We start from the raw sequence: 16,847 nt of genomic DNA on the forward strand, positions 1-16,847 counted from the left end.
TATATATATATATATATATATATATATATATATATGTATACATGTATATGTATATATACATATATATTACTTTTAATTACAATATAAATTAATCTATATTTATCTAATCCTACATTATCTATTATCTACATTTCTTTTAATTTTTATATTATTTCTAAGATATGTGAATGTATATATATATATATTGATCTAATATATAAACACACAATGGCAGACGTCGCTATTACGCTCATTTATTATGCATAATTATTTCCAAATCTTTTACAATTAATATCTTGACCAATATTGCCATTTCTATAAAACGGTATTTGACTTTTTTGTTCATCTCAATCTGCTCTACGTCGTCACGAAAGATTAAGAAATCGCGCTGGTACACCCTGTGTATATTAATCGCATATAATTTAAAATTGATAGAAGTATATAATAATAGACCTTTTATTTTATATTTCGACTGTTTTCATATTATGATATACAGGTTGTCTGATAATTTAATGACTCGGTCTACATGTATAGGTAGTATAAATATTATTGATCCGTAATTCAGTATGTTATTCTCTAGCTTAAATCGGTAAAAATTATTTAGAATATCGCACAATTATCTTTGACCTATAAAAATTCAAGGTCAAAATTTTTTATTGCATAAATCGATTCTACTTTTGAAAAATAACAAAAGTCTCAAAAGAATTATAAGTTGTAAAATTGGCTTTGACTGAAATTCAAGATTAAGCATTTTATTAGCATTTTATTACGATACTACTCGTCAAAAGTAAAAGAAAGAACTGCTATATCGCGTCTGAGATGCTTTCAATGGTGCTTTAGATTTTTGTCTGTAGCCGTATTTTATCTCATTCTCTTTAATAATTTCCGAAATTTTCGAATCAATTATCAATAATTCGACGAATGTCAATTTGTCATTATGTTATTGATGGCCGAAGTTGCTCGAATAGGAAGCTGAAGATAATCGGAGGTCTTTGTGTTGCGTGTATTTTCATTTGTGTTTATAAATATATGTGCGAGCGCATATTTATCTATGTCGTCAAACCCAAAGAAACTGAGCCATTCATATCAATCGCTTTTAATATATTTGCTTGTACTCACGCTTTTATGTAACATCTACAATTGTTAAGACAAGTTGATCTTTCAATTAAATTACATCGTACTTTTTCAAGGAGTTGATTATTTCGGGCTAACAGATGCATTAAATATATTTAAATGATTTTTACAGATAATTTTAACAGATGTTTGTATGATATTATCTTATTCATACGCCAAGACTTTCTTTGATAACACTCCATACGAAAAAATCTAATAGATTGAGATCTAGAAATCCGGAAATCAGAAATAAGTCGTGGATATTTATATCCATTTCATTCATGGCTGCTTCAGCCGCCGCCCGAATCCGCCGCGCTTCTTCACTCATGGTTTTGCTATCCTGCAAGGATTATTAAAGAAAGAAACTAAATGATATGTGATGTATGAAAAAGTAAAAAAAAAACGTGCAAAGAAAAAAAAACATTTCCGTGCGGTTTTTCCCGTCGCAATCACCCACTGTGTCGTGAGAGTTGCGAATAAATGACTGAAATGCGACATATATACTTACCCTGTGCTCCCTGATGTGATTGGCATCCATGCTCTGTGAGTAAAAAAAAAAGAAATAATCACGAATGAAACTAATACTTACAAAAAATCCTAACCCGTTACACAGCTAACACACGGTAACCGTGTGTCGTCTGTGCTGGTGCCGGAGAGATTGTCGGCTGCGCTGATGCTGGGGAGATTGTCCGGCGAGCTTCTGCTGCTGCTGGTACTGCTGCTGCTGCTACTGCCACTGTTACAGCTATAATACCAGCTCGTCCACGAGCTTAATCTGCGATCGCGGTCGCTGTCGGTGTCAATAGGCACGACGAGGACGCTTGCGCAGCTGCTGTCCTCGCTACCATGGTCGCTGCCAGCGCCGCCGCCGCCACCGTAACCTGTGCCGCTGCTCATGCTCGCAATTATGATTCTACTATGTGCTGAATCTGAAAGAAAAAAAATGGAACGACCTTCATGAGAAGACGCCAGGAGAGGAAAGAGTACATCCAGACTAGAGATGGAACATCGAACAGAAATAATCGATTATAGGCTTGTAACGATGCCTCACACGCATCGTTACTAACAGCCCGACAAAACACCCGTCGGGCTGCAAACGGCGCTACGCGCCACGCAAAGACCGCAAGACTAACAATCCAAACATAAATACGCACCGCGCCCATCACGCGTCTAAGCAATACAACAGCGTGCGCGACGTCAACAAAGATTAACAGATGGAAAGATCGACTATATAAACCGTGGCCGAGAAATAAGCGGGACCAGACCGATCCGGACCGTACTCGGTGTTTAAGAGCGGAGAGCGAGGACTTCGACCGTATCGTTTCTACCTTCCCGTCTACTTCCGCACCCGTACAGGCAAAACCAGCACCAGTAAATTGTGTGTTCGCTATCTCTGTCGAGAGCTCTTGATACCGACTTCACTTTCCTGTCTGATTTCAACGACCGGCCAACGAGTTCGTGTGTTCGCGAACTCCATCGAGCATTCTCGGTACCGATCGTATCCTTTCTCGACTTGCAAGTACCCGTGCCAGTGTGTTCGCTGCGCTTGATCGAACGTTGTCGATACTTGCATATATCGTATCAGCGACAAGCGAGTCGCCCGACAGATAGCGCTGCATGCTACGACACGATCGTACCGCCGTTAAAGCCATCACACACAAAATTCCGTAGCGCCGTAAACTTAAGGCACAAGACGCAAGATCCGTGACACACACATGACGTAAAACATAAAGTTTAACCAATGACGAACAAGAAAAAGCTCCTTTCTACTTAAGAAATTTTAATCTAAAAGTGTGTGAATTTTGCAGTTTTATCACACTAAACAGTATTTTTTTTAAATAGTTTAATGACAATTTTATTGAATTGCAAATTTAATGTTATTATATAATTCACTTAAATATTTGAATATCAAAATAATTTAAAAAAAAATAGATATAATAAGATAGAAAATAGATACAAAATAGATACAAAATAGATATAAAATGGATATAATAAAAATAGATATAAAATAAATATAAAAAGATATAAATAGATATAAAATAGATATAATAGATACAATAGATAGAATTTAAAGAAAAATAGAAAAATGATTTAACATTTATACAAATAAAACTATTCTGTAGGTCATTTACTAAAATTAAAAACTGCAAAATAATGGGAAAAGAGGATCTAATATTTGCGGCAATATTGGTTGTGGCCATGCCCTTATAGAAATATCATACTAAGAATCATTGATAATTACTTATTTTCAGTATTAAAAATACTAGATAATAAGTAATTATCAATGATTCTTAGTATGATATTTCTATAAGGGTGGGTATACTTTTATTACGAAGGAAGAGATCACGAAGGTGGCAGAATCGACAATGGTGGGTCCGACCAATTAATTGTATGCGTCCTCATCTGGGAGATTTTTATCATCTACTTCAAGAAATGAAAGATGATCCACAAATTTGTATAGGATCTACAAAAGAAATACAATATAATACAGAAAACTGTGCAATAGCAAGATGTAGAAAATTGATTCGAATTACAAACCACAAACTTACTTTCTTTTCTTAATATGTTCATTTAGAAATAACATATTTTCATAATATGCGTAAACAGCTCGTCGACAAACTCCACTGCCACTTCTTGAATCTAATTCTCGTTGGCGTTTCTCTTTTCCAAATCGTTCACGCAGCCTCAGCCATCGATTTTGACAATCAGAAACTATAGCAATTGGTATATTTTATTATTAGTATAAATAATAAAATAAACAGAAAAAGTAAAGAAACCAGTGAATAATATATAATAATTATAATTTGTTAATAACATTTATTTACCTGGTAAGTTCACTGCCAAGGATATCTCTCTCCATGAATTTTCTTTCATCAAATTGTCTTTAAAATTACGATCTGCCCTTATAGAAATATCATACTAAGAATCATTGATAATTACTTATTATCCAGTATTTTTAATACTGAAAATAAATAATTATCAATGATTCTTAGTATGATATTTCTATAAGGGTTGATTATATAAATGTTGATATGCTCTCACTGCATCAATGAGTAGTTCATCATTTTCTTTAAAGTTGTCGTTGTCAATTGTCGTTATTTCATCATTTTCTAATTCATTAAACATTGTATTATAATACTGATTATGATCACTTATTATTTCACTGTGACAGATGCGGTTGATGCAGGAGACACATAACCTTCTTAACTTGGCATCGAATTTTAGCGCAAATGCCGTAAACTCTGATTGGTTGACAGAACTACGTATACCTTAAGAATTTCATCCTTGTGATATTTTTCGACGTTACGATTAAGTTTTACTGACAAAAGTGATGGGGATAGTGGCAACATTAGGATTGGTCGATTTTCTTACGTTTACGGCTTACGGTGCTACGGAATTTTGTGTGTGATGGCCTTTACCGCTGGGCCCCCGCGGCCGCCGAATTTCCAGCGTCGCGATTCGTGAACGTCTCGCGACTTAGGCTGCATTCCTTTTGGACGCTCACGCGCTTTAAGCGCTTAAAAGCGTCACTCTATCTTTCTTCCACATCTAATGAACAATAAAGATAGAATGGCGCGTGAGTGCCCAAAAGGAACGCAATCTTAGCGACACCGTCTTACGCCATACACCGTGTGCACGCTATACGTTCCGCTTACCGAAGCGCGAGACTCGTTCTATCGAGATCACGACCCAATTACTGGCACCGTCTTACGCCGATACACGCCAATTACAGTATGTTGTTCTGTATCAAAAACTCTTAATAAACTTTTGTTATTTATTTTTGTTACTGTTATAGAAATATCATACTAAGAATCATTGATAATTACTTATTATCCAGTATTTTTAATACTGAAAATAAGTAATTATCAATGATTCTTAGTATGATATTTCTATAAAGGTAATTGCTTGTGTCAAACAATTATTGAACCCGGACTCCGACGAGCGAAATTCTTGATCCATTAGACAACCGACACGCGGAGTTACAGGCTATTACAGGCTATAAAGGGTATCAGTATCGCCCATATCTGCAGAATATATGAATAAGAAATAATCGATTATAGCTATAATTGATAATTTATTTTCGATACATAAAGTAGAGATGGGCTATAACGATTATAGCTTATAATGTATTCTTTCTGTCCGATGTCTTATATATAGTCCAGACGTTCCCATCCCTCTCGTGGCATCTTGTTATGAAAGTGCAGGTCTTCGATCTATCAAACATGTACCGAACATGAAATAAAAAAAACGCATGAACTTGATGCAAAATAGGAAGGCACACCTTCTTGCATAAAATATATGGCTCTTCTATATTGCAGAGGAATTATTTGCTGCAGTAAGTTGCTTGTAGTAGTAAATTATTTCGTGTAAATACTAGATACCGAGAACTTATGAGTCTTGGTAAGTGAAATGTACTAACAAATCGATTTCTTATTATCCCCGCTCAGACATTCTCAGCAAAACAAGCTTACATACTCGTACTTTAGTATATAGATTTCTTGATGACTATATCCAGACATTCTACGTATTTAAGATGCTTGCAATAAAAAAACTGAATTTGTCACTGAATAATACACTTTTCAATAAATTTGGACTATTATTTAACTTCTTCAACATCATCCTTGTTATTACGCGGTCTTGTATTATGTGAGACTCCCTCCTTTTTTTTCGTTGATGAGTAACATTGTTTTGTCAAATAAAATATTTAATCTTAAATTTCAGGGTCAAGGTCTATTTTGCCACTTATGGTTTTTTTTAGACTTTTGCTGCTCTTCAAGAGTACAATTGATTTATGCAATAAAAAATTGACCTTGAATTTATAGTCAAGGACAATTGTGTGGCATCTACTATTATAGGAATGAATTTTGTAAATCTCATGCTGGATAATAATATACTGAAATGGCAACCAGTCATTTTTATACACCTTGTATATACACGAGTGTTTTTTTATTTTATTTTCGGACATACTTCTTATTTTTGCATAATTATATAATAAATAAATAAATTTGTTTTTTCATAATCTTTAATATAAAGAGAGAGTTTTTCTATTATTAAATAAGAAAAAATAAATAAATAAAAAATAGTTACCGCCTACGATCCGGGAAACCAGTATATTTTACGCAGGAGGAATGTTATATTTTTTACTAGTTTATTTTTTAACGTATATGAAAGAATCCTAGTTCAAAAACTGTAAAAGTCACCTAAAAAACCGCACAGACTGTAAGGCTTAAAGATAGGAGGAGCCTAACTGATCTTTTATTTTTATTTAAGATTTAATGACTGTTATTTCTTAATTAATAACATTGAATATTTCCGTACAAAAACGTTCTTAGGAATTATCCATCTTCTCATGCGTCGCACGTTATACAAAATGTTTAAACTACTTAATCGTTTAGCTGTGTGAATAATGTTTCGTAAATAATTTTAATAATGTAATTAATCTTTATCATATAAGGTAAACGTCCTAGTGATTGAACGTGTACCGATAATTGAATTACTATAATATACTTGTGTTTGTTAAGATGCTTATTAATAAATGAAACAAAATCACAAAGTAACTAAATATTTCTTGTCATTTATTATATTGTTTTGTATATTGAAAAGTATTTCAACAAAGAAAAACCAATATGTCAATCATTAGGACATGTATGTTCGACCACTGGGGCGTTTACCTGATTATTATTTACTTTCATATAAAATTGTTAATAAATCAATTATTTTAACGTAAATATTTGTTTTGTATTGGATAGTGCTGCTTTTTCTTTTTGTATTTCTTTTTTTGTATTTCTATATAGATTTTTTCTTTTATTATATGTGTAACATCAAAAGGATAATTCTCGTAAATAAATAAATAAATAAATATTTCGAATTTAAAACTCTTTAAATAAAAATATTTTGCGACTGCTCGGAAGAGAGCTTACTCGTCGTGACTTCGTTCTTAACGCGAGAAAGATACAGCAACCAGTCGTGTTCTCATGGATAAATAATCGTGATATCGCGTGATATGACATTACCAATGTTTTTATTCCTGACACTTCGCCCTAATTATGCTCTCGATGTTGACATCGGTGAGCTACGTTAAATTGTGCTGTTTAATTCAAAAGCTTATGACGGGCTGTCATTTTCTAGCTGTAATCGAGCGTTAATCAATACCGTTAATATTTTATGCACTGTCGTGCCATCATGCAATCGTAAAACGCGTGCGGCACGAATCGGGGCATTTCATCATTGACAGTATATTGTTTATTTGCGCCAGCGCGCGATGGATCCGTGGCTATTGTTGGAAACTCGACAATATCGTAATTAAATGTTATATTTCTGTTTTGTAATTAAACATAAATATCTAATATATATTTTTGTGCGTCAATTGTTTGCAGCTGAATTACTGAAAAATATTTTTCGCTGTTTCACCAAAAAGTCTCTCAGTTTATTGAAATTCCGCGTATTTTTTTGTAGTCCGCACACTCGCGATCAAATTGAATTCGAGGAACTTACGATTTAATTATCCGTTATTAATTCGCGAGAAAGAACAAGGAGGCTGTAGCGAAAATTTTAGCGAAACAAAGTTCATTTCAATGATCGCATGGACAGCACGAATACCGTAGAATACTCCGGGGGAATTTTAAGAAAGTTCTGTAGTAAGACATAAAACGCGAGTAGTTAAGTAAAAGAAAAGGGACTACGAGTTTCTTCGTCTCCTGCAAAAACCACACGGCTGCTCTTACCATTTTAGGGGTGAGAATTCTAAAGCTGAGCAGAAAGCTTAATTGAACGCCTGGGTGCAAGAAGCACTTCTTCCTAAAGGTACAAGCAAACGCGAAAAACTAGTCGAGAAGACATCTTGAAAACATCCACTAGTCATTTGTCAGCGCATTCTTATTTTACTTAAGCTCGCTACATAATATTTCGCTTCTCTACTTAACAAATATATACAAATATGCGAAAGAGAGAAATTTTGAAATGTACTTATAATGTTATTCATGGCCGTAGAAGAAAAAATAATAATATGGGCTACTTTTTCGTTTTAGACGAAAAATTAATTCTATTAAATATTAAATGCAGTAATTGCATCAATACCTATCGAAAAAGTTAGTAAATATATCTTTTATAATATTATTCATATTTATTAGGAAGAAAAACCAATTGTTCGAAAAGTACAAGATTTGCTTTAACATAGTGCAAGAAGTGGAATAGTAATATAAGATATGATAATAAGAATAAAGAGTTGCTTTTTGTTATTAGTAAAGTTCTCGATGTTAAAACAACTTTTTTATCGCATTTCTGTGAATGAAAAATTATTAATTAAAAATGAAAATAAAAGAAATTTTTATAAAAATTAAGAAAATTGAGCTAAATGTTAAATGTTACAAATTGTATGTAGAAATCCTTTAAGCTTATGAACAAAAGTCGCAAATGAAAACATCACTTTCGCATCTACAGCATCTACAGCATAAGAAGTGGAAATATAAGACGTGATAATATTGATCACTTTGATCCATATTGTCACGCATCGCCATTTTCTAAACGATCCAATAAGTCTCAAAGTAGGACAAATATTTTCAAGTAACTAACTGCGAGTTTAAAGTTTAATCTTATTACTATACAATCGACACATTATAGCTAATATAATAGATTCATCAGTTAAAAAAGGAAAAATATTTTTAAATCTTATCTCGTAAAAAATTGTAATAGAAACAAAACAAAAGCAGCTTCTTTTAAACATTATAAACAACAAACGCTAAACTTCTTTATGTTATGTTTACTTCAGTTACCTCAGATTGTAGAAAATTGAAAATTAAGAAATCAGCTCAGTTTCATATACCATCATCCAATCGAACTTTTCCACGTGAATTATTCAATGGCATTGTAATGATCGAGGTCGACAAATTTATTATTCCTCAACGTTCGCTCGTGCTAATTTTCTACATGCTTAACCTCCTCTTACCTACCTATTGTCTCACCCATCATAAAGACGATAATGTAAAAAAGTCCATAACTCATGGGGACTCACAGAGTCGTTCAGGTCAACACCCCTCGCTGGGGTGAACAAAGCGTCAGAGGTTGAAAAAGCTTACTCTCACCCATTCCCCCGGGAGTGCGTTCGTCGTTTACGGCCTGGCAACTTTGAGCTGCCGTATACCATGAAGGAAGACGATAAGGGCGCGAGTTCTCGTGTGTGTTGGAATGAGTTAGGCTAGGGTTGCTGACGGTGGCAGTGGCGGCGACGGCGGCGGCAGTGACGGCGGCGGCAACAACGGTGGTGGTGGCGGCGTCGTCGGCGGGGGTAGTTTCGAGACGATCGGCTGGCTGGTGGGGGTGGCGTGCCAGCCCGTATCAGGTGCTTTGCCATGCGGTCGCTCTGCCACAGTCAGTCTGGTCGAAAACATCAACGATTCGTAGGCTTCCCCAAACGAGGGAGACGCGTGTCGTCCGGACGCTGTCACGGAGAGAAGAATTTCCGACGCCGCGATATCGTGACATGCTTGCGTTCCTTTGCGCAGCTGTCGATACCACTTGCGACTCGATATTGGTGAGAACATCGTCCAGTTCACAGAATTGTACTGGATTAGTGAGAACCATCGTGGACGCACGCTTCGCTCAAGAGTGCGTCCGAATGTGATCAACTCGTTGATCGATCGATCGGTTAATTCACCGGTCGGTGGGCCGGTCAGTCGGTCAGTTCCAACTGTCACGTGGACTGTCGCTAGTTCCGCGGCGTGGCGTCCTCCACGTGACTGAAACAATCATGGACCTGGGGACCTATTATTGACATTTCGTTGTAAATGAAGTGTGATTTTCATGTGACGAAACTGACATCCGTGTGTTTCTTTTGCGTTCTTTCTTTCTTTCTTTTTTTCTCACACTTTGTATTTTCCTCTCTCTCTCTCTCTCTCCTTTTCTGTGACAATCACATAACCGCTTGCAGAACATCGAACGAGTTTCTATTACATCACTCGCGAGATATGACTCGAGAGGTCACTTCGCAAAGGTTCACTTCAGTCTCGCCGTAGTGATCTTCACGAAATCACGAGCGCATCTCGCACGAGTTTCCGTGACCAATCACCTTGACTTCATCCGTGGGAACTCCGTGGAAAAGCGTCGGGATCACGTGACAACGGCCGCCAGCTGAGAGTCAGCGTCCTTTCTCGAGGTTGGTACTCTTTCCGCACGTATCTCACGTTCAATAGCATCTCTAATTAAAGCGTCACACTGGAATGACAGCGTCGTGCCAATTAGTCCATTATATATCGTAATAGAGCGAGGCCGAATATATATAGCGTGTTCATATTCAGCGAACGATCTATGATCGCGGTTTGGATGACACGAAAAGGGCTGAGAGGATTTTCTCTGTGTATACCGCGTTGATTTTCCGCCCACGTGACTGAACGTCGCTCGAGCCGTGTCGATCACATTTGTCTCTCGATTTATACGGTATTTTCACATCGTCAGAAATCCCTCGGGGCGACTACACGGAGTCTCGAGTGGCATTCGACTGTAGCTCGTGCAGTTTGCGTTGAGATTCTTGGCGAAATCAAGACGAGCGTGCAAACGGACGATACAGTCTTTTCATAGGAAAGTTACGCCGCACTCAACACGTTATACATGTGACACATGGGAGAGATTCCGATAATTTCGGCAATGTAATATGGGGATGGTTTTCGAAAGTATCCTAGTACTAAAATGCCCGATGGAGTCATTTTGATTCCTTCAAGTTCTTCTTGTTGTAGCCATTTCTGTCTTTTCTGACTCAGAAAAAGAATCTTTGGATTTTTAATTAAAATAGAACACGCTGAAGGAGTAACGGAAAAGGTCGATGATATTGTGATTTATTTTGGATGTCTAAGAGAATCATTTTGACTATTCATTTAATTGTTATAAGTGCAAACAAACTATTATTTGAGATTTTAGTTTTTTAAAACCTCAATTAAGTTTATATTTTATTTCGTGTCCATTCACCAGTCTTTTCATACAAATTATAGAGAACAAATATGTAATAATTATGAATATATTTTACTGTAGAGAATCATAAGTTTGGAAAAATTATAAAAATTGACGTAATTTTTTACGATATATAAAAAGTCTATATTTTCAAAATTATGTTTTTATGTTGTATAGGATATGCATAATCTCGAAAAAAAAATTGAAATTTGTAAAGTGAGACAATATCCCGAAAAATCATAATCCCGCGTACGAAAACTGAATGAATACTGGCACAATCATTCGAAATACAATTTTCCCGAAACATTGAAAGCATATCCCGAAATGTTGTTATATAGAAATCCGAATATCGACTATATATATATATATATATATATATATATATAATATATATATTCCGAAATATGTTGGAAGTATGTTCCACAAATATAATATTAAAGTCAGTAATGAGTGAATAATGAGATAGCGTTCTCGTACGAATATTTCTGCTCATTCTGCTGTTCATTCTGTGCTCATATAGATGATACATAGAATTTAGCGGCAATTGAATAAAATTTCCTCGAATATTAATCTCTTGTGGCGACTTTAAAATTGGAATTAGAATTTTATTGTACATATATTTTTTATTATATACACATATATATTTACATATTTTATACATTATATTTATACATTATATACACATATATATTTTTTATTATATACGTAGGCAACGTATTTTCAAACTCTGTTTTCTCTAAAACTAAGCCGAAAATAAAAAAATGTTATTCTATATTTTTTCTTATTTTTTCATAAGAAATCATGTCGTGCCGTCTTTTACACGTTATTCGGCCAGACCTTGTATTTATACATAAGAGATAATTTTATTCAATTGTCGATTTATTCCATTATCGTTAATATAAACTTGGCAGATGTTCATACGATAACGAGGTCTTGTGTGTATTATAATGATTTCAACATTATAATTGTGAGACAATTTTATGCTTCTAATATTTCAGTAGATTACTTTGGATTCCGATATGATAATATTTCAGTACAATAATATATCTTAAGTTTTTCAGAAAAATTGTTTTATGGGAATTGTTTTATTATCTTCTTATTTTTTTTTTTTCGAAATTATGACTTCGGGACATTGCTCCACTTTTCAAAATTTGGTACTTTTTTTTCGAGATTATGCATTTGTGTGTGTCCTGTAGCATATTTAGAACATATCATTAATACAAGACAGTAAAAAACAGAAAGTTTTAACTCTTTGTGGCCTTACATGAGTATTTTGAGTCCGGACAGTTTCTATTCATAGAAACTTCTTAACATGTTGAAGGGTCCTGGGTATACTACATTTTAGTTTTTTTACACAATGAAGTACAGATATTTGTTCTAGAAATTTGAAAGTATATCCGTTAATTTTTACAGATTTCTCGAATCACTTTAAAGATATGATAAAAGGACCGGAATTGAAAGACCCATGTAGGGCTACATGTGATGTCCTTTTTCACATAAGCCACTAAAAGTAAAAATGTTAGAATGATATCAAAATGGCTATTTTAGGCAACCAAAAGAAGTTGTTTTTTCCAGGCGTTTTTTAATATTAAATGTTAAAAACTATAATAAAAGTCAAAAATTATTATAACTATTTATTCTCGAGATTTTAATATTTTTAATTTTAACATTTTGTGTTGAAGATCTATGTTTACTTGTTGGGAACAATTTTTATTTTCTCAGTGTTTACTATTTACATACAGAAAGATATGTTAGGGTCATATATTATGATATGTTTTAGATTGCGATTTACAATAAGAAAGTAGGGTGAAAAGTTCCGGGCCTTACATATAGATAACTCTACTATATTCAATATTTTAATAATGTTGCATGATTTCATTCTTCATATGTTTATATTCGAAGGTTCAAGTCAATAAATTGTTCAATATTGATTTGATAGCTCGCCAAAGTAAACGCTTCAAGCATTGTTTGTGAAAATGAAAAAAGTGGAAATTTGTGCTGTAATTAAACTAAAATCAATGAATTAAAGATCGAGTTGCTTGCCCTTCCATCGTATTTTGAGGATCTTGACAAATCGACCTATCAGTCTGGCATAACCGCTTTAGAACATCGTTGGGAAAAATGTACCACGCTAAATGGAGATTATGATGAAAAATAAATAAAAATCAATTCAAAAAAATTTTGTTTTCTTATTCTTAAATTTTGTTTTTAGGCCCGGAATTTTTCACCTTATCCTCGTATGTACTTACGTAAGCATTTTTCTAATCCTTTTGATACATATACATTATTTAGTATGTTGTTGACTTATCAATTTAATAAGGCGAATATTTAATAGAGATATTAATTTATTGCTTAGGTAAAGAGGAAATCTTAAACAAGTTTTCTGTCTAATTTTATAGTAATTAAATTTATTTATAAACTTTGTGAGAAATATGTGCTATTTGATTCGTTGTATTATTTTAGTTAAAAAATGTGTAATTTCACTTAAAAAAAAGGACAGATGTCCAGAGATATAATATAGGCATATTTTTGTTTAAAAACTTTATATATTTTCTGTCATATGTTTAACAAAATTTATATTTCAAAAACTAAAATTACTACACTTTGGGCCATTTTGTATTATGTCTTATTGTAAAAATTAAAAAATTTTGTTAACTCTCGTCTTCGAAATTAACGATATCGTCTACAGATGTGACGCACCGATTTTCGCAGCAGATTAGCGTTACATATTTTCACTCTACGTTCATATTAGCACAAATTAAATATGTTATACATTGTTATATAAAAAAATATATACTGATCTATAGTAGACGATTTTCCAGATAAACGATTTTCCAAATAAACGAATGTGTCAAATAACGAACACGTATTTAAAACAATAATTTGTAAATTACTGTGAAAATAATTAATTAGCAGAGAAAATATGTGATAAAAACGGTCTTTGAATACCTCTCTTTTTTCTTTTAACAGCTATGCTAAATTTATGTATTAATTAATTATTAACATATTTTATTAATATTACGAAATATCTCATTTTATGAAACAAAAAAAAAATATATATAATAAGTAGATTTAAATAATCACAATAATACATATATTTGTGAGTAATATGTAATAAACATATTTTTCTCTGTTATAATTGTGGATCTATTTTATTCTTTAGGTTGTTTAGTGACAAAATAACTAAATCATATATACATATTTTTATACATACTCATATTACTTTATAATTACATTTATTTAAATATATTTTTAACTTTACCACTTTCTACTTTATTTTAAGTTTTTTTTTGATAGCACATATACAGTAATGAAGGTTATCGATTAGTAGAAGGAACAGAGAGAGTGGAAGGGAGGGAGAAAGGGGAAAAGAGAAGGAGAGAGATTCAAAGATTGTATTCTCTTTTCGTCACATGTTAACTTCACGTTTTCCACATAGAATCTATATGACTGCTCGCTCTAAGTATATATGTCTAGATAATTGACGTTACAACTTATACGCGCTCAAGTAGATACAGTTAAGAGCGAAATAATTTGAATATTCTTTTTTTAGTGAAGTTAGTACTCCATGTAGTTGTCATATTTTAGGATAAATAATATACTGTAAATATAAGAATATTGGTTTTATTTCAACAGTAGGAAATTATTTTTAAATGCATAAGCGTAATTTAGCTAAAGTTCTTTCTCACGTTCTTTACGGTTTTAAATTTAACATTTTTAAGACTTGTGTAAATTATAATTTAATGCGTTTAAAACATATTAAATAACATGATTTAAAACAATAAAAAACATGTAAAAAAAGATGCAGCTAAAATAACATACTTAACCTTTAGCTGGAGTACTAAAAGCTCTAGCCTAATTCAGCTTGATTCAACTCCAATTTACTCCCCCCTATAGTACGAAAATGGTGCTTGTGCCATCATCTATTGTTTGTCAAAGGAACACTCTTTCTCCTGGATCTAGTGTAATTCTAAAAGTGTCAGTCTAGCTGTGGTATGTATTCGAGTGAAACGATGTGGTCAGAGACCCCAGGGTGCCAGCTATAATTATTCGAAGAATTTTTTTCTAAATTTTTTCCCACTGGTGTTTGTCATCAGGGCGTAGAAAAAGGTAAGTACATAATGTTGTACGGCATTTAATTTTTTTTTAAGAGTGTATCATTATTCTAGTTTTATTAGATGGCGTATCAGTTACGGCTTCGATCCATACGCCTGCAGTTATTCGAAGAAGATCGTGAGGATAATTTTTGTACATTAATCAAGTAAAATTCACTCATATCTAATAAATAAACAAGTATACTTTGAAAAAATAAGTATACTTTGAAAAAATAAGTAGTACTTTTTTGGCTGAAATTGGACTTTTCAACTCTCCAAATAAATACCTTTTTTTGAAACGACCACTATTAAACCATTTTTTTCCTTAAAGTGTTATATCTCAAGAATGTCATGTGAAATTTTTAGCTCTTAATAGGAAAATATGAATGTTTTTTTTACGTTCTCAATTTTTTTTTCATATGCAATATTACATTTTATCAAAATAATCTATGACATCTTTTAAGGCGGTATTTGAAAACTATTTTGGAATTTTTCAAGTGAATTTCAAGTGAATTTATTTTGTAATTTTTCAAGGGAATTTTTTCAAGTGAAAAAAATCAATAATTTCTACACAAGTTGCTACAGCAAGCATTTTAGTGGTTGGGGTCTCAAACGGCCCAGTGTGCCAGCTATATAAATTGTGGTGAAGTGTGTCAGCTAAAAGTTAAATTGGTAAAGTAATTGTTTGCGAAGATTTGAATAATTTTGTATTCAAAAAATATAATCCGACGGCAGAATATAAATTAAAAAATGTAAATAGAAAAGATGCAAGTATTTATGTAAAGCGGCAGCTCTTTCTCTCCTCTCCCTCTTTCTCTCTCTCTCTCTTTGAAAAACAAGATTCTTTAATTCTTCCAGTATCATTATTATAATGGTTTAACCTGGAATAATCTCGAATATATTAACACGCGCGTTTTTATGTTAACTTGATATTAATTTCACGTATTTCGGCTGCTATCATAACTGATTACTGCACAAATCCGTGGGCAATGATTCGTAAATATGGCAACTAAGTTATTAACATCACTAGAAAAAAAGCTGTACAAAAAATTTTCTTCTCGATTGTATATTTGTCGCACGTTTGTAGATATTTCTTCGATAATTAAGAGTGCATCAAATAGTTACGATTGCAAACTGCTACTTACTGGTATAGTAATCGGACAGGAATCGAATAACAATACATGTTGTAAATAGTGGTTCTTTATTATATTCTTATCTGATAGATAAATGTATAAGAAAAATACATTTACATACATAAAATTACTTATCTGCTTACATTTTTCCTGAATTATTCGTTGCTGTTGTTACCAGGTCTGTAAATATGAAACCGGAATTTGCCCATAGATGGCCCTAGCTGTCAATGTAGTTACCGTCAAACCGCGTCATTGGCGCCGTTTCCTTGTTGACATCTCTGACAAAGATTTTCAACTCACAACAATACAAGTTTCATACAACAGCATAGTTTGTAATAGCGTTGAACATGTCGAATTTTGTGCCTGGAAACTACGATTTGCGGACAGCATTGATTTTCTGTTACCATTTGAAGAAAACTGCTGCAGAATCGCATCAAATGCTTGTCGAAGCTTACGGTGAGCATGCTCTTGGTAAATCACAGTGCTTTGAGTGGTTTAAAAAATTCAAAAGTGGCGATTTTGACGTGAGAAACAAAGAACGTGGAAGACCACCGAAAAAGTTTGAAGACAGCGAATTGCAAGCATTGTT

At 33.3% G+C, this 16,847-nt stretch overlaps 1 long non-coding RNA gene across 1 annotated transcript; it reads right to left on the bottom strand.

Moving 5' to 3' along the window:
• Window positions 1–816: 816 nt before the first annotated feature.
• On the bottom strand, window positions 817–4,011 carry LOC116850288. Its single transcript, XR_004379301.1, has 5 exons — window positions 3,918–4,011; window positions 3,642–3,804; window positions 3,416–3,556; window positions 1,682–2,021; window positions 817–1,432 (listed from the first exon to the last, which is right to left on the bottom strand). It is a non-coding gene; the product is annotated as an uncharacterized LOC116850288 (long non-coding RNA).
• Between the last annotated feature and the right edge of the window lie 12,836 nt (window positions 4,012–16,847).

Source organism: Odontomachus brunneus, unplaced genomic scaffold, assembly GCF_010583005.1.
Source record: "Odontomachus brunneus isolate Ranch 3 - 2012 unplaced genomic scaffold, Obru_v1 Obru_scaffold_141, whole genome shotgun sequence".
NCBI lineage: Eukaryota > Metazoa > Arthropoda > Insecta > Hymenoptera > Formicidae > Odontomachus > Odontomachus brunneus.